Consider the following 22302-nt stretch of genomic DNA (forward strand, 5'->3'; position numbering starts at 1 on the left):
TGCCAGGTGGCTAGTTGCCTGCCACATAGAAGGCCGCTATACCTGATTCTCGTAGCATGTGTTCATCTCTTCTCCATCTCCCTTGTCCTGAAAGCTGCTGAGACTTTCAGCTTCCCTGCCCTGTTATTTTTCTTTTAAATAAGAAGAGAACCTGTGCCTGAGCTTCCTTCTGAGTTTTTCCTTGAATTCTTTTCTTAGCGAGACCGAGAACCCAAAGAGGGAACCCCAAATCTCAAGGTAACACGTAACATCTAATGTGGGGCTCCCAGAACTTTCCAGGACAAAAGGATTTCTGTTCTTGTCATCTCTCCAAGTGTGATAACCTTGGCTATATAAGCACATCCTCCCTTCTAGCACCTCTTCTTGCTCCTAGAATCCTGAGACTACCATGGTGAGGTAGAGGGAAACTCGACTGGCTACCACATTCCAAGGCCTAAGTTAGATATCATGGATATCATAAGGCAAGAAGGAATCTTGATCCTGTAGACTCTCTTTCATTCATAAATATTGTTTGTGTACACTGAATGCCAAGAGGCTTTCTTGAAAGTAGAGGTATGGTTTCCACTTTCATGGCATTTATAGTCTTGCTCATTGGAGCTGTCACCAGTGTGCTGCATGCTGACAAGTGACAGAAATAGACCGTGATAGTCTCCAAAACGAGTGGCAGAGCTGAAGAACACCTCACGTTCCGAAGCTTTGTGACATTGATATGTTGAATTGTTTCTGATCAAATACCGTCCATGGAACCTTGGGACAGAGATTCAGAGGTGGAAGGCAGGTGCCACTGCATTTGTGGTTCTGATGGTGTGTGTTCATGAAGAAGTACAGGGTAGGGAGGGTCTGCCTGCATAGCCTCTATCCCTTTCATGGCTTCTCCCCATGAGCCTTTTGAAGAGTCCTTCATTCTCCACGGAGGGATCAGTACACTTTGGCATGAGGCCAGATTCAGCCTGCTGCCGGTGTTTGTTCTGTAAGCTTCCTGGAGCACAGCCTCACTGCACACGTGTGTGCTGCCAGTGATGGTTCTTACCTTCTAGCAGCACGTGGAGCAGTTGCAATGGAGGTGCTCTGCACTGCAATGCCAGACATATTTATTTGGCTCCTCAGACCTTTCACCGCCCTCTTCATGTAGCGGTAGTTCCGAGCATGCGGTCCCCAGGGCAACAGTATCTGCATCACCGAAAGCTTGTGACTCTCTCCAAGTTCTCACCCAGCTTCAGGCTTGGTGAGTAAGAAACTCTGACAGTGATGCCTTCCTGGTGATTCTTGTCTCTGGCCAGGATTCATAACAGAACATCACGCAATCCATAGCTTTCAGGAAACTTGAACCTTCCAGGGAGTCAGAAGCCTGCAGTTGTTTTTGGATCCCTCGAGTCTTCTTTCCTTTTTGAAAGCATGATGGTTAAGAATGGTGATTAAGAATGATTAAGTGATTAAGTGTGATTAAGAATGGTGTTTACCCCACAATGAGCATTAGTGAATTTATAATGTATAGGCTGATATCTAGTTCATTTGTATATGAACATCACACTCATGTCCCTTCTTATGCTAAATTTTGGTAGAATATTTTTTTTCTATTATGGTCTAAAGGATGGTAACAGGCTGTGTGTTAGTGCATTGTGATTGCATCAGCTCCCCACACTGTCTTGGGCAGGGACTGCATCTAGCTCACAGACTTCCACAAAGGTACTGGGAAGGCACAGGCATCCCTGCATCCATCCTCAGTGGGGTGATTTGTGATGCTGCATCTGAGGATGTTCCCCAAGTGTGTTCTCTCTTAGCTCAGCTTTTCCTATGTAACAGAGTACCATAGCCCGGATATGTCACGGAGGAAGAAATTTATTTCTTACAGTTATGGAGGTGACAGATCAAAGTCAAGGTGAGGCCTTGTCTGCATTTTAACATGGTGGAAGGTAAGCACACAGGGAACACTAAATGTGCTCTTACCCAAACACTGGTGATAATGAATGTAATCCATTGATCATATTAACCCAATGGGGAGGGCTCCGTCTAGAGTCTCAATGGCCCCTTAAAGGGCCTGCCTCTCAGTATTGCTGTATTGGTAATTATTATCTAATCAAAGCCTGCAGACTTTGAGGGTCACATTCCAACCACAGTACATTCTTCTAAAGAAGAAAGCTTACACCATGGGTACATGGGCATACCAAACTGAGTGTAGAAATCTGAGATACTAAAGGCACAGTGGAAACAAGGGAATGGAAGGAGACACCCTGAGAGCTATTGAACCGTTATTTGAAATAAGTTTCTCTGGTTATACTGATGCATTTATGAGTGGGAAGATTCCAGACTTCAATGAATGTTTGACTTGACTAACTCTTGTTTCTAGACACCAAAATTTGCAGAAGAAATTGACCAAGCTGGCTCTTCCTTTGTCTTCATTCAGGCTTAGTAATCATCACGACAAGACTTTCACTTACACCGATTGTGTCCCCCAAACGGATGGGATTTCCTAATGAATCCTTGTCATGTGACCAACTGAAGGATGCAGGAGCGCTAGCTGTGTTAGTTTTTGTCATCATGACATCATGTTGAGAAAAAAATAACAAGAGAAAGCATTTGATTTTGGCTTATGATTTTAGAGGTTTCAGTCTTGCTGGACTCTTGCTTTCTGGCCCTTTGTGTAGTGAGGCAAAATGTCACAGCAGTGCATATACAGGAGAGGGGCTTCTCATCTCCTGGTGTGCAGGAGGCAGAGGGAGCAGAGATGGGGTCTGCACCGATGGGCTTCCTTCTGCTTCTGTTGCATCTGGGTCCCTAGTCTATGTGATGATGTCACCCCATTCAGGGATGCTCCCCTTTATTTACTACCATACACGTTAGATCCTCTCTGGAAACACCCTCCAGCCACACCTGGAGGTGAGCTTTACTGACCTCATCCACTTCTCTGCATGCAATCAAATCACGATTAACCGTCATGACATTGGTCTAGTTGATTAGGAAGAAATTTATCATTAGACTGAATTCCAGATCTTTCCACCTTCATTTCAGGGGTTCAACAGTTTCACACCAGTTTCTAAATGATTATAGATGGTGGAGCTCACGGGTGCAGCAGCAGCAGCAGCATCTGGACAGTGATTACTAATATAGCCTGTTAATATGAAATCTGTAGATGCAATGGTAACCCTTTCTTCTTCTTCTTCTTTATGGTAAATCAACTTTTGAAAGGCATGTTGGCTTAATAATGCTTTGTCAGAAATAGTAGTGCATTAGTTATGTTGGGCATTTAGTTTTAATCATTGCCCTGTTTTCATATAGAACACATGCTATTCTCTGTGCAGGGCTGTTAAAGTATGATCTAGGACGTGAGTCTGACTCAGAACCTGCATGTCTGAGTTCCATACAGAAGGACTAGTCCAAACCTGGAGTCCTGCTCTCCGCCTGCTCTTTGATTCTTCCTATGGGGTGGAGGCAGAGGGAAGGCTCACTCCAGGTTCTCCCTATGGGGTTAGGGAGAGAGAAGGCTCACTCCAGGTTCTCCCTGTGTGGTGGAGGCAGAGGGAAGGCTCACACCAGGTCCTGACTTCTCAGTCCTGGACTTTCTGGGCTCCAGAACTGTGAACCAATACACTCTGTATCAGTTATTTTTCTATTGCTGTGATAAAACATTATGATCAAGGTGACGTATAGAAGAGAACCTTGGATTGGGCTTACACTCTCAGAGGTTTAGAGTCCACAATGGCAGAACAAAGTCATGGAGGCGGGAACAGTTGAGAGCTCACATCTTGATGTGTAATCAGGAGGCAGAGAAAGGCACCGCAACTGGTGAAAACCTGAGCAAGGGACCTGGACCCCGCATGGGTACACACAGGTGTGTATTTGCACACACTTGCACATATAACCCGCACATACACATAACACACAAATAGAAAAATATCATATAGGGAACATAACAATTTTTAGTAAGTAAGATATTTGTAAGGTTAAAAAAGTACAGACAGCTGGGCGGTGGTGGCACACGCCTTTAATCCCAGCACTCGGGAGGCAGAGGCAGGCGGATTTCTGAGTTCGAGGCCAGCCTGGTCTACAGAGTGAGTTCCAGGACACCCAGGGCTACACAGAGAAACCCTGGGATTAAAGGCGTGCACCACCACTGCCCAGCAAGTGCTTCAAAGTCTTTTACTCTCTGCATATGGTCCAGTTGTGGGTCTCTGTATTGGGAACATCACCTTTCAGAATTATGGACATCCCTGTTATCCAGAGAGAATCAGTTCTAAACTCTCTGAGACACATGAATGTTCTCACTATGCAAATCCCTTACATGAAGCAGCATGCCATTGGCATATAACCTATGCATATCATCTGTTATGCTTTTAACCATTTGTCAATTATTTGTAATACCAAATATAGTATCAGTGTTATGTAGGCAGTTGCTATGTTTAAATTTAGATCAGGTTTCACTTTTAAAACTGTTTGAATATGTTCAGACTTAGTGTTGCTTGAAGCCATGGATATGATCCCATGGCTACTGTCCTGACATGAATTCACATGTCCACCTGTTGTCAAACATAACAAGGGGCCAGCTCTCTGTTCCTGGATTTCATGCTGTTCTGAAAATAGGCAAATGTCTCAGGCAGGTTTTCAAGTCTTTATGTACAGATATAATTTAATAACATGAGTCAGATCATAGCTTCAGGCACAAAAATGGGCTAATAAAATATCAGAAAATGCCTATTTTGGACTAAAACACCGTATCTATTTTTTTTTTTTTTATAATGAAGCTATATGCATCGTGGATTCCAGAGTCTGGACTGTGTACAGACTCAAGTTTCAGCCTGTATTCAGTCTAGTGACCAGCTCTCCTGCTCCATTAGCTCCCAGAATCTGTGGTGGCCTGGCAGAGAAGCCCCTAGCAAGCAGGCCTTTGCAGCTGTCACTGCCCAGTGTCCTTGCCAGCCCTACATGCTGCTGGCCCCCTCTGATTATTAACCCTGACAGCTGTCGAGTGGCCAGCAAAGCCAAAGGAATCTCTGGCTATCAGCTAGAATTGGGAGGACGGACGAGCAGGACTTGAGGGCTGAGGCCTGGGTATGGGCAGAGACCAGGATTGTAAAGAGAAATCAATCCAACCTGTGTTCTTTGTTTTTATCTACTGATCTTCATGTGTGGACTCTTGTAATGAAGATACTTTCTCTACATGGGCATGAATTTGGAACAATATACACATGGAGTCGCACATGGACACACCTTCCTTCTTGGGTCCCATGTCCACAGATGGCCAAGACAGCAAAAGACTCTTTAAACAAAGAGCCTTAAAAACTTTTTGAAAACAAAGACTCTTTGAAAAATGGAGAGTCAGGGCCCAGGGCCCAGACTGGATGGTTGAGCGAGAGCCTAGACTGGGAGCACACAGGTAGCGCCTCACATCTGCTCCTCAGAGCTGTTTCTTAGCTTGTACGTTGGCTGTTACTGAGTCTTGGAATCGTCTTCTGGGAGGTTCACTCTTTTAACACTGCATTGTGAAATGGTGATCTCTGAGAGTATTGGGCCACAGTCTTTCACCCATACTTGGAAGCATGATGCTGTGGGCTACAGGTTGGACAGATCTGATCCATATATCTGTAGCTCCCCATTGGTGGTCGATGCAACAGAAATGTATTCTTGTCCAGACCTGGGTGGGGGGAGGGACTGGAAGTCTGCTAGCAAGATGTCAGTAAATGTGTTAGCTTTGCACACTGGGACAACATACTCAAGACAATGAACTTCATAAAGAAGGTTTCAGCCCATGGTGGCTTGGTCCTGTTGATTTGAGCCTTTGGCAAAAACCTGAACCATGACAGAAACATGGCTAGAGGAGATTGTTTACCTCACAGTGGCTGAAAGCCAAGGTGATCAACATGGAGGGATGAGTTTAAACATTCCTCTCAAGAGCACACCCTTCAGTGACCTCACTTCCTCCTACTAGGCTCCACTTCCTAAACGTTCCACGACATCCCCAACTGCTATAGACCTAGGGCCTTTTGGGGATAGTCAAGCTTCAAACTGTAGCAGCAGTGTTGGCTCATTCGGAAGCAGAGTCTATTCTGACATCTTTCGATGGCGTGTAGGAAGCCATTTTCTTTCTTTGTACAGTACCACTGTCCTCCACTAGAGCATGTCTCTGTCCAATTTCTTTGTGTTCTGAAGACACCAGCCATATTGAATGGGGCCTCCTCTCCAGTGACACAATTTCAGACTTTCTCATCTCTGTAAAGATCTTAATGCCAATAAACTCACATTTGGAAGTTCTGGGACTCAGGAATCCAATATACACCCCCCTTTTTTTGGTAGGGGGAGGGAGTTACAATCAAATTTATATAGCAAAACGTTCACTTAAAAGGTATTTCAGCATTTAGAGGTTAGACAGCAGCTCTAGCTGATGCTTGCAGGTGCTTTCTGTCTGTGCTAAGTATGATATGTGTATCATTCAGTTTCTTTCCAACCTCTGAAGGCGTTATTATAACACCTGATTCAGAGATGGCAAAACAGAGGCTTAAAGAAACTAGGCAAGTTGGCCACACTCTGCACTGGTAGATGAGAGGGTGGGACTCCAGTCTAAGTTGGAATGATCCTAGATACAATGCTATTTGTGATGGTTTGTATGTGCTTGGCCCAGGGATTAGCACTGTTAGGAGGTGTGGCCTTGCTGGGCGGTGGTGGCGCGCGCCTCTAATCCCAGCACTTGGGAGGCAGAGGCAGGCAGATTTCTGAGTTCGAGGCCAGCCTGGTCTACAGAGTGAGTTCCAGGACAGCCAGAGCTACACAGAGAAACCCTGTCTTGAAAAACCAAAAAAAAAAAAAAAAAATAAAAATAAAAAAAAAAAGGAGGTGTGGCCTTGTTGGAGTATGTGTGTCACTGTAGGCTTGGGCTTTAATGCTCTTATTTTACCTGCCTGGAAGCCAGTCTTCGCTAGTAGCCTTCAGATGAAGATGTAGAACTCTCAGTTCCTCCTGCCCCCTGCCTGCCTGGATGCTGCCATGTTCCTGCCTTGATGATAATGCACCGAACCTCTGAACCTGGAAGCCAGTCTCAATTAAATATTATCCTTATAAGAGTTGTCTTGGTCATGGTATCTCTTCACATAATAAGACCCTAACTCAGACACTATTCAGACTGGATGTTCAGTTAACCAACACTGAAGCCAATATTTGTTTAGTGGCCTCACTGTTCTTTTTTTTGTAGCCGGAGCTCATGTGCCCTCTTCTTCAGTGTCACATGATCACAGAAGGTTACCAGGTTCTTTGAAAAAAAAAAAACACAGTTTTTAACCCCCAGGCAGCACCCACCTTTTTTTTTCTGACTAGAAAAACCTAAATCTTTTGACCATCTAAAGACCATCTCCTTAGAGCCTTTTAGTTTTCTGATGAGCATCTTAATCTTTCCATTGCAGGCTGGAGGTGGATTTGGGCACCACCTTCTCCAAATATAATGGCTCAGTGTGTTCTCAATATGTAAAGCCTCATGGCTCCTGGGCATGGCGTTCCATTAAGCCAAGTTTTGTCTTTCCATGGACTCACACCAGAACACAAGCTGAATTCTTAGTACAAGTAAATAATATGTCCAGGTTATGGCAACTACCATGATGGAAATGACAGATGATAATGAGGAATGTGTGTGTGTGTGTGTGTGTGTGTGTGTGTGTGTGTCTTTCTAGGGTCTTCTAGTGAGACCCGTCCCCCCATTCCTGCTTTACTGACAGTAACTTTTACTACTTTGACATAGCAGCAGCAGGTTCCCTGGATCAGTCTCTCATTTACTAGATAGAGTTCTACCAAGTAGCTTTTGAATTAACTCAGTTGTGAAACTGAAGGGCTTACAAATGCAGGCAGGTGACTTACAATGGAAAGTAGTGTTGCTCCTGAGCCACACATGATCCTGGACACATCTATGAAGTGACCCTTTGGACTTCTCCGTTTGAGAGCCTGGGGAGTGAGACAGAGCCCTGGGACAGCTGTGCAGAGGGCCAGGGTGGCCTTAGTTCCCTGTCCTTCCACACTCTTCATTTCTGTTCTTCCTCCCGTTCAGCTCCTGTAGACTCAGTCTACTCAGTTCATCAAGAGAAAGGACCACAGGCTGACTGTCAAACTGAGTCATTCATTTATGGTTTGATGTAAGATCCAGGAACAGGATCCCAGAACACCCTGCACAGGAACAAGGGAAGTACATTTTTCAGGGGCCTCATCAGTTTGCACCCCTAAGACCTTGACTGTGGCACATAGTGTTGTAGGCATCAAATCCCAATGAGTCAACATACTAGGAAAGAGGAATGCCAGCCTGCATGGCCCTGTCTGCCTTGGCAAGGTCATAGTCAAACTGAGGGCTAGAATTCATAGCCAGAATGAGTGTCAACATACCAGAAAGGCTATTCTGTGTGGGATAGGAGTCTTTCAATCCTGGGTGGGAGAGGAGACTCTCTGCAGGGTTCTTGTTTTTCTGAGGCTCAGAAGGACAATGCTAGCACCAAACATAACCATCCAGAGTCTTTCAGACTCTACTGAGCCAAAATGGTTGTAGAAATTCTAACACACTACTTTTTTCGTTGCTATTTTTATTTAAACATTGTTGAAAACTGTGCTTTATGTCAACCTGACACAGACTGAAGTTATTCAGAAAGAAGAAACCTCAAATGAGAAAATTTCCACGAGACTAGCCTAAAGACAAGATTGCGACAGATTTTTTTTTTTTTTAAATTCATGATCAATATGGAAGAGCAGAGCTCACTGTGGGCTGTGTCACCCCGGAGTGTTAGTCCCTGGTGGTATTAGAAAGAGAAGTAAGTCACAAGGAGTAAGGCAGTCATCTGCGTTCCTTTATAACCGGGCTTTCAGTGTGTGCCTCCAGGCTCCTGCCTTGAGTTATTGCCCTTATTTCCCTAAGTGATAGATAAAACAAATCCTTATTTCTCATAGTTTCTTTGCTCATGGTGTTTATCACAGAGAGAGAAAAGTAATTAAGACACCAGTTTATCTAGTATTTTACAATCTTATATTGTGCTTCTTGCAAGTGTTCCCCCTTGAGCCACAGATGATCCTGGACACATCTCTGAAATGACCCCCTCAGCATGTCCGTTTCAGCTCCTTCAGTTTTTAACACGTGTTAATTGTACAAATGGATGGACTTCGGTGTGATGTTTCTGCTTGTGCGCATAGTCTACATTGGTGAAACCTAATCTCTTTTATCCACCCTTCCTCCTCCTTCCTTTTCTTCACAGACCCCACCATGGTAGCACTTCGAGTTAATGAGTTTAAGAGAAATGATGGAACTTGAATTGAAGCCAAGGGAAGGAAGGAAGTCCACTCAAGGTCCTAGGATGCCCCTAAGGGAGAGAGGGAGATACACACACACACACACACACACACACACACACACACACACACACACACAGAGAGAGAGAGAGAGAGAGAGAGAGAGAGAGAGAGAGAGAGAGAGAGAGAGATAGTAGGGTTATAAGGGTAGGGAGAAAGCCATGAGCTGGAGGGAATTTAGGGTAGGGAGGAGGTGAGAAGAGTTAGGACGCCATAGGACACCAGCATGGACTCTGAAATGTGCAGCAGGTACTTACTTGTGATACTGAGGGAGCCTGGAGGCGAGCGTGGGCTTTGGTGTGCTGATAGGCAGCACAGGTAGCCACTTGTCCCTTCTGCCAGTGGTAATGAAAATGACTTCCTTTGGTAAAGGGGAACAGGTTTGATGAATTCCTGAGAAATGCTGGCTTTTATCTAACTACCAGAAATTCTCCCAGTCCATGTTGAGCCCATTTCTGGATGTTCAGACTGCCTTTTGGACTTTAGGAAATTGGAGTCTCCTTTGGACCTGAGGGTGTGTATCTTTGAGCATTGGAAAGGAGACATTACTGTTAAAGAGACAATTAGAGAAAGGATATTTCAATAACATGGCATCAGCAGATGCAAAGACAGTTCATCTTGTAGCCAGGCCTACCCAGCTATGGAAGTGCGAGTGGAGTCCACTTTCCCAAGACTTGGCTTCCTCATTAGGGAGCCTTCTGGGGTGGTATGTGAAGTTTGGACTGACCAAGGCCAAAGGAACTGGCTTCTCATTCTCCTTTATCTGTTCATGTGTGGATTATCTGAGTGAGGCTTGGGTATCACTTAAGGTGGTCATGCCCGGGGTCCTTGAGTCCTTTTCTTGGATAAAGTGGAGTTTATTTATCCAAGGGTAGAAAGAAGTTAAGGCCTCCTAAATGTAGGCTCAGGAGCTCACAGAGCCAATAGCCAATGGCTGGGGTACAGTCGGCTACATCCGTTTGTCAAGAACCCCTGAGAGGAAGCTGCGTCTACAAGGTCAGTTAAAGCTTCAATGACTGTGGCGCATTTGTAAGTTTGGAGAGTGATTACAATTTCTCTTGGGCTATCTTACCTCCTTACCTGCCACCCTAAGCGCCATATCTTGCCCACACCTGTGTCAAGCCTAACATCCTAATGAATAGATAAACATTTTTAGAGTGTATTAACTTAACAAATAATGGAAGGGCTAAGAATGCTAGCTGAGATCCCCCATCTTGTGTAACTGTCCCCTAATGTTGTCATCTGTTAGCATTTCTTCTAGGCTCCACTCCACAGTTACCTGGCAACAGCCAGGTATGCCTGACTCACTATAAAAGGGGGTGCTTGCCCCTCCTCACTCTCTTGCTCTCTTACTCTCTTCTCCCTCTGTCTCCTCTCTCTCCATTCCCTTCCCCCTTTTACTCCACGTGCTCATGGCCAGCCTCCTCTCCTTTCTCTCTCTCTCTCTCTCTCTCTCTCTCTCTCTCTCTCTCTCTCTCTCTCTGCCTTTCTCTGACTCTACTACCCCCAACTCCCCTCCCCATGCCCTAAATAAATTCTATTCTGTAGCTGGTCCCTAAGGGGGAAGGGATGTCTCAGCATGGGCCCCCAGAAGCACCCCTTCCCCCACACTATACTGCGCCTTCACCAAACACATCCCTGGCTTCTTTTCTTTTCTTTTTTTTTTTTCTTTCTTTTTCTTTCTTTCTTTCTTTTTTTTTTTTTTTTTTTTTTTTTTTTTTTTTTTTTTTTTTTTTTTTTTATAAAACACAGCACCATCAATTTAAACACATGCCTTGATTTACAACTTTCTTTGTTTTCTTACCGTGAAAACTTCACGGAATACCTTCCACGTGGGGACATCTGGGATTTACCTAAATTGAGCTTCCTGGGGCATAGACTCATTTCAGCACTAGAATAAAGCGCCTCTTCTTTTCTTTTAGCCAAGAGCTTTGTTTTGTCTCAACACACTCTTCTCTGGGCTCTCACCTTCTGCTTGGAGGTCAGTGCAGGGTGAGACACTCTGCTTTTTAATCTTTTCCTTTGTCTGTGACCTGACTGGTTTTCTGTAAAGGATCTCCCTGTATATTCAGTTCATTTGGCTGGGAACTTTGTTGATGATATAGAGAGATAACTGGTTGTGTAGTCCATATTAGAATTGAGGATTTTGTCTCCCTCAAGAATACAATCTTAACTTATTGTTTGAGGCTCCATTGCCTTTGGATAAATACAGTGTGTTTTCTATTCCTCTATTCCAGTGTGCAGCTTTTCAAATGGACTGTAACGGAGCTTCCCCCCCCCCCCCCCCATGTTGTGAGCATCTCAGGTTTGCATCCAGAAAACCTAATAGCCTGAGCTTCTAACAATCCTGTGGAAGCAGAGGCATGAAGAGAAGTTGTTTCGTGAGCATTTTGCAAAATAACAGTGCAAGGCTGCTACTTGCAGGTCTTCGTCAATTTTTTAGGCAGGGGGTATTGCTTTTGTCCACATAGTTGCCCATTCCCAGGGGCTCAGGTGACCATCAATCTGCAGAACTGCCTCCCCCATGCTGTGGAGAGCCTCTCCATCCTGGTGTCTTCTAGAAGAAGCTGCATTTCTAATATAATTTCCTTCCCACCCCTTTTAAACTTGGTATGATTTTAAACGTTCAAAGTTACAATAAACAAAACCAGAACAAGGCAAACAAACCTCCCGAGGATGGCTGTCTCCCAGACTGTATGCAATACTATTTGTCATTTTGCCAATTTCTGTAAGGAAATTTTGCTATATCTGTTAGCTGTACACTGTGCCAGGAGTCAGAGGGAAGCCTCCCTCCTAAAGAATCCCCTACAGTCTTGGTTTACTGGATAAACAGGGACAACAGAATAAGGAAGCAGCAGCTGGCAAACGAGATGCTGTAGCATCCCTGTTTCCTGTTGGTTTGGGACATCCATCTTTGAACCTGTGCCATGTTGCTTCTGGGTACCTGCTTGTGCTGGTACTGTTCACAAGAGAAGCTTGCTAGAGTCTTTCCTAACTGTTTTCAGTGACCTCACACTGGTATCTTGAAACTGTCCATGAGGGAGTATTTACACCATGGAAGTAAGCAAACTCTACAAGTATCCTGAAGTCAAGACAGCTTCACATCTAGCCCAGAGAGCTGGATTTTAGAAGGTAACATCCTTCCAGTACCTATGGCTATTAGAGCTCCATGTTTCAAACCCTAGATGATGTGTTGGACAAAAAGCTGGCCTCCATAGTCTTCACAGGTAATACTCACTTTAAACCTTACAGGGACCCACTGAGGAAGGTTACTTAAATTCCCACTGACTCTTGAGAAGAAGCCTCAGAGAGGGGAAGTAACCGGTCCCATAGCCAGAAAGCGGCCACCACTCAACTGGAAACCAAATCCCTAAGCTCTCCGTTAAATTTATGATGCCTCTCAAGGGTCAGAAGAAAGTTTCCTATCTGTGCTACTTTTTATCACCTCTAATGGGAATCTCTCTTTAACCAGCATTATAACTCAAATGTATTCAGAAAATCCTGTCTTCCAGGCAAGGATGAGGATGTTGGTGTAGACCTTGTCATTGTGAAGCCTTCTGTGTTGACGGGGCATTATCACCGTTCAAGATCTGATTTCTCAGAGCAAAGGAGACAATCCTCTCATGTTTGCTCAACAGATAAATACCCAAGGAGGTGTTCATCTGCTAAATCAACTCCTTGCTCTATCTTAGGGGAAAGTAAGTCTGGGAAGGTAGATAGGGAAGGAAGGATGGGGAGAGAGAGAGAGAGAGAGAGAGAGAGAGAGAGAGAGAGAGAGAGAGAGCTCGCTCTCCTTTCATGTGGGAACATTGTATTTGGGATTACCTAAATTGGTGCTCCTGGGGTGTAGTCAGTCACATTTGATCTTCAGAATAAAGTGTCTCTTATTTTCTTTCAGTAGAGAGCTTTGTTGCAACTCAACATACTCAAGAGATATTTTTTTTTTCCCAAGGACCTTGGACTCGGCTAGGGCAAATCAAGTTTATTCTATATCCTTTTCCTATTTGGAAAACAGATAGTTCTTCTGTGGATACTGTGTGCATGAATTCTCCTCGGCAGGGAACAAAATGTGACTATTGGCCACTGAAATGAGCTGCAGGAAGAGGCACGGAACATGTCTGAATAGAGGCAGAAAAATGTACCGAATGTATCCTGGAGCCGTAGACACTGCGGTGTCAGTGAGGGGACAGCTGAAGGGAGGAGGTAAACGCCGTTGACTGCTGAGGTCAAGTTCTGCGCTCCACACAGCTTAAGCTCATAGGATGTTCCGACGTGAGAAAGAGGGTGTTTTGAATTTCTGAGGAAATGTCTTGTACAAATCAGGTGCTCAAGTAGTGTGCTAAAGAGCAAATAACTCTGCTCTGAGAGGCTTTGCGGGTGTGGCTGCCGTGTCACATGCACGTCAGTAGGTGGCAGAGAGGAGAGAGAGAGGCTCTGTCTATACTCAGTGTTCTGACATTTAGACATCTGCACGATTAGTGCCCTAACATTCCCTGAAAGAAATGAGCCTGAAACCACCACCAGTCTGGTGCCAGGCAGGCCCAGGTCGGTGCCCAGGATGGGCAGCAAGTTGGAGACTAGAAAAACCCTGTCTGGGACAGGTGTGTTTGTGTGTGTGTGTGTGTGTGGTGGTGGCCTCAGGAGAGGAGTCCCAGGGAGGTTCCAGTATTGATAGAGTAGCAGAAGCCAGACCAGACCAACAATGTCATTGTAAGAACACATTCACAAGCCCAGAAGTGTGGACAAAAGGGTTGCAGTGTGGAACACACTACAGCTTCCACAATGAGATCTTATTTTATTTTTTTATTTTTATTCTGTGGACCATTGCAAAGGTGGAGGGCGGGTCCAAGGGGAGGAAGAGATGAGTGGGATTGAGCTGCATGATGTGAAATTCACAAAGAACCAATAAAAAGTAAACAGCAGCAGCAGCAGCAGCAGCAACAACAACAACAACAACAACAACACAACCAAATAACTCAGGAAAGACACACCAGTAGCATGTCTGCCTCCATTAAACAAGAAGCATTTTTTTTCCCAAGCAGGATCTTCTTAGAGGTCAGACCAGGTCATGGGGTTACATTTCTTCTCTTAGCTGCAATCCCTTGTTTGTCTGGGCATGCAATGACTTTTTTTCTATCTACTAAAAGCAAATACGCTTGAACGACCCATGTTTATGAATTTCATAGTTAAGAAGCGTTTCCCTAGTTTTTCCTGCTAAGTCTACACCTCCCATTGATTGACAGTTGGTACAATGGTATTTCTTATTTGGTCACTCAGAAAACTATTACAGGAAACAAGACACAGATGGGGCTGGCTTCACGGGGAGATGACCAATTTTCTACCTACTGCTGTTCCTGGGTCGTCTGATATGTAGCACTCCATAAAACCATGGGCTGGTCGTAATTATATACTAAAGATATGTATATTAAGAGAAACCTGTTTCAGAAATTTTATTTTTTTCTGATCATATTTTTTGGTCTTGAATAGAAGGTTGTAAAGCTTTAAACTATTCTAAAGCTCTGAGGGGCTTGGCTGGAAATAGCAACCATCTCTTTTGTGTGGCACAAAATATAAAACGATTCTTTTTTAACTTTTGTAGAAGAGGTGTTCCCGACACATCTCAGATAAACCGGTTCTCAGAAAGGAAAGGTTCTGCTAAAGGAAACTCCTCGGCAACAAATCTTAGAATATTTCTTATTCTAAGACTAAGAAATTCTTTTCTGTGCTGTGACCACAAACATGGCAATGTGTTTTAGTCCTTTACACTCAGTATTCGGCACCACCATGCACCACCATGCACCACCATGCACCACCATGCACCACCATGCACCACCATGTACTACTACCATGAGTCACCATGCACCACCATACACCACCATGCATCACCATGTACTACTACCATGGGTCACTGCCACGAAGTCACTAGTGATTGGCCATTCTCAATGATGTGAGGTGGGGTGATCGGGTAACCACACAACTATCTCAGCGCATACAACTCCATATATGGAGTTGTCTTTTCTCTCAAGCAATGCCTATGCCAAGCGCCACCTTGTAATGGCGAGAGCGGAGCCGCTTCTCACACACCACCATGTTTCACCACACACCACCATGCACTGCCATGTACTACCATGTATCACCATGTACCACCATGCCACACCATGTACCACCATGTACACATGCACCATCATGCACCACCAATCACATAGTTCACATGCACTATCTCTGGTTAAGGGCAGCTGGCTGAAGTCCCGTCATGACCCCGACTTACAATAACTTCCTTGGTCTGTTCCTTTATTTTCGGGTATAAGGCCATTGTATTCTCTTACACAAAACTGATTAAGTTTTAATTTTTAAAAATGTGTATTGGTGTTTTTGCCCGTGTGCATGCATGGGTGCTGAGAGTATGTCTGGTGCCCATGGAGACCACTGATGCCCTGAAACTGGAGTTACAGGCAATCGTGAACCATCTAATGTGGGTGCTGGGAACAGCATTGGGTCCTCTGTAAGACAGCAAGTCTTCTTAAATACAGAGCCGTTTCTCCAGCTGTCTCCTGTCAATGGCCTCTTAACCATCATGAACATGTTCACTGGTGTTTTTCAGGAGGTTTTTCTAGGTGGGCATTAGCAGGTCACAAAAGTATTCACACACAAGTTACCATGATTATTTTGTACAGAGTAAGAAAGACTATGCCAATCTTACAGAGTGCTCCACTGGCCCTCAAATTCAGCACACGCCCGTCGATACCCCATTTCCATCTCTTCTTCTCCAGCCCCTTGTTATGGGGGTTCTGAAGTTCTTCCTATCAGGAGGTGGCTTCCATTTCTTGGAAGGTCTATCTATCTATCTATCTATCTATCTATCTATCTATCTATATCTATATCTATATCTATATCTATATCTATATCTATATCTATATCTATATCTATATCTATATCTATCTCCCAGCTTATGACTTGTATTGGGTCCAATAAGGCAACAAATATGGTGGTGTAGAGACCTAAGCCTAGGCCTACAGAGTTCTGAGAAACAATCCACACACGCTCATTCTCCTTGGATTTGCCATGACAACACCAAGCCAGCCTGTTAGATGATAGAAGACAATGTCTGGTAGAGCCAACATGCCCCAGCTGAAGTTAGCTTCAAACCAGTCTCTCCCTAGTCACCTGCCTGCTGCAGGCACAAAGGCCAATCAAATTAAAACCTCCAGGTAAGCAGAATCAACCAGCAACGTCAGAACCGATGAGTCTGGCTTACAAACACAGAGTTTGGAGGCATCTGGTTAATTACGAATGACTAATTGGTACTCCTGAAGAACAGTGAGCATTTTGTAAATATAGTTAACGTTTTCTGTTGTTTAGTCAGTGCACTAAATAAATCTTAGTTTCACCATGGGGTGACTCCCCTTCTTCCTAATAAATCTTCGTTTCACCTCTCCCCGTGACCCCACCCCCATGACTCTCCTCTTGGGTTCCTTCAGAGCTTGCTGTCTGCTGAGCACAGGCGTTTGTTGGTTTCACGAATACCACCCAGGCTTGTTTTCTGCTCCCTTTCCCATAGAGAGCTAGAGAAGAAACAAGCCCAAAGGAATCCTTAATAGAATGCACCAGATTCTTGGAACTGTATTAAATGCATATGCCAATCCAAAGTACTAGGCTACAATTGGTCCCAACCTGATCCCTTTCTCTCTCTTTTAAGCAGGCACAAGCATCAATCTCTTCCTCACAGACATCCTGGGAAATCTTCAAAATGTTGAGTCGGAAGGAAAGTATGCTATAGAGTAGAACTGAACAGGAAGTGGATAATTCTGGATTTGGTCTTGACTTGTTCCAGATCTTTGCCCTTTGACCTTTGTCCAACCAGCAATCCTCTAAAAATGTATTTCTTCTGTAAAGTAAGAACAGTGTGTGCTTCACATATTCATCACTTTGAGGATGAAGTTCAATGGCATGTGTGAAAATGCTTTATAAACTCTGGCTTGGCGGTGTGACACAATGTCTAGGACGGCTCCTGCTTTTCAATGAAAAAAAAAAAAAAACCATTCTGGCTCGAATTGCAAAAGCAGGCTGGCAGACACAGAGAACTGGAGGAAGCTGACAAGCTGGCACTCTGTCTCAGGTTTAGAACACAGGCTCCTGGGTAATGCAGACCTGGGGAGGAGCCCTGATGTCAGTTAAAGCAGTGAGATGCAGCTTAGCAGTGCCACCAGCATCCCAAAGAGTTCTTCCCAGCATCCCTTAGGACCACTGCTCAGGCAAAGCCAGATCTTGCTATGTTGAAAATAACTTCAGGAGATATCAGAGCGGCACCAAGTTAGTGAGTTTATTAATGTAGACATAAGGGATAGCGCACATTCTGGATTTAAGTAGTGCCCTTTAGGGGACACACACACACACACACACACACACATACACACACAGGACTGCACACAAACACATGTGGAGAGCAAGAATAATACAGAGAGAACATGAAACTGTCATATTCCACTGTGTGTGTGTTTTAAATTACATTTTCCCTCCAAGAATGTAATTTACAACAAGGTGAAAGAATAGTAAAGTTTTGAAATGAACTAAAAGAAAAATATGAGCTGTTTGCTTATTTATCTTCTCTCTTTTTTAGGTGGGCATACATTCATGTATATACTAATGCATGTGTGTGTCTGTGCATGTGGAAGCCAGAGGTCAATGTTGTGCATTCTTCCTCAGATGTCTTTAACTTATTTTTAAAGGTAAGATCTCTCACTGGCCAATCGATCAACAGGTCGGCTAGGCTGATTGGTCTGAGGCCCCAGCAATCACTTATCTCTGCCCCGCCCAGTGCTAGGAGTGCAAGCGAGCACAACCACACCCAATGTCTTTCTGTGGCTCTGCTGAGAAAAATCAAGTCATTCTACTGACTGGGCTGTCTCCCCAACTCCAGCCTTATTTCTCCCCTCTTAAAGAATTTCCCTTTGAAAATAAAATTGAAAGATGGATTTACTAACACAATTAAATTAAACACAAAGCCGAAAACGTTCTGGCCATTAGTAGACACAGGTGGTTTGTTGGTTTGTTTTTAATGAAGTAAAGAGAGATTTATTTTGGCTCATCTTCCTTGAGGCTAAAACCAAGGTCTGAGGTCCAAAGGGCTTAAGGAGTCTGGTGTATGTGTCACATCGTAGCAGGAATGTGTATCAGAGTAGACGGTCATACGTCAAGACATCAAGGAAAGAGAGAAGAAATGTGTGTGTGAATTTGTGTGAGAGATCTTCTCTTTCATGTGAGCATGCATACACCCGTAATCAATCAGGTACCTTTTACTAAGTCTAATTCCCTTAAAGCTTATTATTGTTAGTAGAGCCATTCTGAGGGACCGTGTCACTAAAATGGGGACCTTTTATGAGCATCTCACATCCAAAGAAGTTTGCTGATTTGACACATGCTTGTTTGAGATGTCTAGGTAGATAAGCGCCTTCTGTGCAGGCTGTTTGGAGTTTATCAGGTGTGTGGAGTTTCTTGACTCAGCAGCCAGGAGGAAACTCAAACTAGATTCCAGGATGTGGGAGTTTTTGTTTTCTCTCAACACTTCAGTTTTTCCTTTCTATACTATCTTCCTGGATACAGTCATGTAGAGTCAACACAGTCATGTAGAGCAGATGCAAGTTTCTCAGGAAAGTGTACTGGCTTGTTCAAGTTCTTCAGTATCCAAGGGCACAGCTGACAGCACAGCCAGGGGAGTGGGCATGGACCAGGGTTTATTACTTGCAGCAAAAAGGACTATTCTCCATTCAGTGCTCCTCAGATTAGAAAAGCAAGGGTCTATTATTGAGGGGAAACCACACATATTCTCACAGGAAGCAGTGACCCATATATGCAAGAGCAGCATGCACAGGTCATGCATGCGTGCTGCTCAAATGTTGGTAGATTCTGGAAGGCCTCTGGGTAAAAAATTCAGTCTTAGTAACAGCAAAGTTGACTCTAGGCCCCGAAAAGAGTGAGTCAGAGTGACTCAGGGATTTGGGCTTGTTTCTTGTTTCTCCGGAGGACAATAACTGCAGCCAAAACAAACCCAAAGGAGCTTTGTAAGAAAGTCAACAGCCTACAGTTCACAGACCCTCCCTTCCTGCCCTATCGATGCAGATATAGGTCATTGTATGCTGTGTCTGGCACTTCCAAGAGGTGCTTCATGGACACATAACATATTCTCCTGGGAAGAGTACCAAATCTTGGGGTTCTACACAGGAATCCTCTAAAATTTACCCCCAATCTGGGCAAAGAAAACAAGGAGAAATGAACCGAGGAGGCAGACCAGAGGTCATTGGTTATCCCTTACAGAGATGTCCTGAGTCTGGTTAAGACCAGAGTTGGTTTAGCAAATATCACCACAGTATGGGAAACGTCTTGAAGTTCTAATCCAGAACCTCAAATCATGACTCTATCTAAAGACAGGGTGAAGGCTGCTGAGGTCTCAGGTTCTCTTGAGTCCAGTTCCATCAGGATCTGTATAGAAGAGATTAGAGCACAGGCATACTTAGGCTGACCAAGCGTAAAAACAGTAGAGAAATGGTCACCCAGACAAGATGGATAAGAGACTCCAGAAGAAACCAGATATACTGACACCTTCATATTCAAGCCTTTCCCATTTGCAGGATGGTGAAAAGCAATTATCTGTGGTGTGAGTCTCCCAGCCTGTGCCCTTTTGTTAGGGCAGCTGAGCAGGCTCACACAGTATTCCTATGTCCAAGGGAATTTAACAGCTTCCAAGTTCTTTACAGTGAGGCAGAATGCTCCCTGCATTGAACTCTAAGGGCCCTGCTGTTCTGACACTAACCTGTTCTTTCTGTCCTCTCTGTATCCTGCTTATGATCCTGCTGGCTGGTTTCTGATTAGTGGACTTGGCTCTGCATTTTTTGGAGATGTATTCTCTTCATAGGAAACAGCTTTCATTTCCCAGCTTTCCTGTATCTATTGAAACACATCAATCCTTCAGACTCACTGGGTGCCATTTTCTTAGAACCACAGTGAGTGACATCACCCTTCTGCCTTCCCTGCCTCCTTCAGTAAAATTCCACGATGCTCTCCAATCTGATGATGGAGATCCCACACATCTTTTGAATACACCCCGTTGCCTTCCTCTTTTGCCATTCCCAAGATCAGGTCTCCCCTCCATCTATTTGCTGGTCTGTGTAAAATGGTGGGACAAGTAGTGTATTTTCACAAATGCTGGTGGAGAAAGCGACAGGCATGACTGGAATACAGGTTCAAAAACCAGGCCAGAAATGAAGACAGAAGTAGCAAGTATTAATTAAAGTGATAGCAAGTTTAGGACAACCAAGGGGAAAGTGAGAGCCTGAGAGGGAGCAGCTCTGGGTAGAAGAAGGGAGTCATATCCTCCCTGAATGCAGCACATCTAACTGTATCTACAACTGTATCTATATGGGATTTCAGATGAAATCTGGAAGGAAAACACTTGATGCCCAGAGACAGCTCAACAGAACCCTCACTTGGAAAGCTGGCTGGCTGGAGTAGTTCTGAAGTGATTTTCCTCTAAGACTTGCTTCTGAGGTGTCCTGGAGGTTGAGCACCAGGACTGGGCAAGGAGCAGTACTCTGAGGGCTAAGACGAGCCTGGAAAACAACAGTTCACTGTATTGATTCACACACCGCCCAGACCTGCTATACCCGATCAAAGGCCAAGCCGTTGTGGAATGGCCTTTCTGTTTGTTTGCTGGACTGCTTCACTGGGGTGAAAAGTAAACCAAAGCATGAGGAAAACCAGCACAAATGCTCACACACTCTCCCAGACTCCTTCAAAATCAGGATAGCAGCCTCTGTCTCATTTCTTCATGAAGAAATGCTGTGTGAGTTTGGGGAATCTGGTAGGGAGATGGATGGGTTTTCTGTCTTAGGAAGCCCCTTATTTTACATACATCTCACCATGTGTGTACATGTGTATGCTATATATGTGGAAGCCAAAAGAGAGTCTTGCTAGTGATTCCTGAGGTAACATCTGCCTTTGTTTTTCTTTTGTTGTATCTGGGCAGGGAGTGTTTCATGGGCCTGGAGTTTGCCTTGTAGTCTAGACCAGTGAGCAGCAAGCCCTAGAGATCCGTAGGAGCCAGCTTTGGGAGCATCACGAGTACTTACTGCCACGCCCAGCTTTTATTTGAGATCCAGGGTAGAACTGTGTGTCTTTATACTGGCAAAGCAAGAGCTTTATCATCTGAGAGCTCTCCCCAGCTCCCTTCACCAGTGAATGTTAAACCAGTAAGGCTTTAAGACCCACCCCTCTTTGTCTTCCTTTTGACTCCCATAAAAGTAAGGGCCGCTGAGGGAAGTAGGTCGGTTGTCATTGAGGATGTCAAGCTGGAGTCTTGGAGATAGGTGTTGGGTAACAGCAGGACTAGGTAGACTCCTCCAGGCAGGGAAGCAGCTGTCAGTACTAAAAGGCCTGACTTAACAGGGAGCCTGTGCAGGGCATCTTTAAAGGCAGAGCCCTCAGGAGAAGGGAAGATGGGTCAGGCATGGAAAAGTACACAAAGCTGTCAGATCAGCTAATGCCAGGTCCCAGAGTAGTTAGTTCTGCAGAATGAGTCAGACCATACAACCCATCCGTGCTGGTCATTTGTCTCTGGCAGTGATGCTGGGGTGGGGTAACTTCCCTCTAGGACAGAAGGAACATGAGTCAGAAAAGCGAACAGTAGGGCATTTTTGCTGTGTTTTTTCGCCATGACTGTCAGCACAAAGTATATCTGAAGTGCTTGGGACCAAGATGTTGGATATTATTTTAGATTTTGAAATATTTGCATGTATCACACACACACACATACAAACACACACACACACACATACACACAGAGCGAGCGAGCGAGCGAGAGAGAGAGAGAGAGAGAGAGAGAGAGAGAGATATCTTGAAGATGTGACCCAAGTTCAAATAACAAGAAACCCATTTGTGTTCATACATCTCTTTAAAACAAAGCTTTAATATAATTTTCTACAGTGTCTTTAGATAAAGTCATAGTTT

The 22302-nt window shown here is 44.5% G+C and overlaps 1 non-coding gene across 1 annotated transcript; it reads left to right on the plus strand.

Annotated features, from left to right (window-relative positions):
• Positions 1-13658: 13658 nt before the first annotated feature.
• Positions 13659-13794, plus strand: LOC117724084 (small nucleolar RNA SNORA17). Its single transcript, XR_004608772.1, has one exon. It is a non-coding gene; the product is annotated as a small nucleolar RNA SNORA17 (small nucleolar RNA).
• Positions 13795-22302: the final 8508 nt, after the last annotated feature.

This window comes from Arvicanthis niloticus, chromosome 19, assembly GCF_011762505.2.
Source record: "Arvicanthis niloticus isolate mArvNil1 chromosome 19, mArvNil1.pat.X, whole genome shotgun sequence".
NCBI classification, from domain to species: Eukaryota; Metazoa; Chordata; class Mammalia; order Rodentia; family Muridae; genus Arvicanthis; species Arvicanthis niloticus.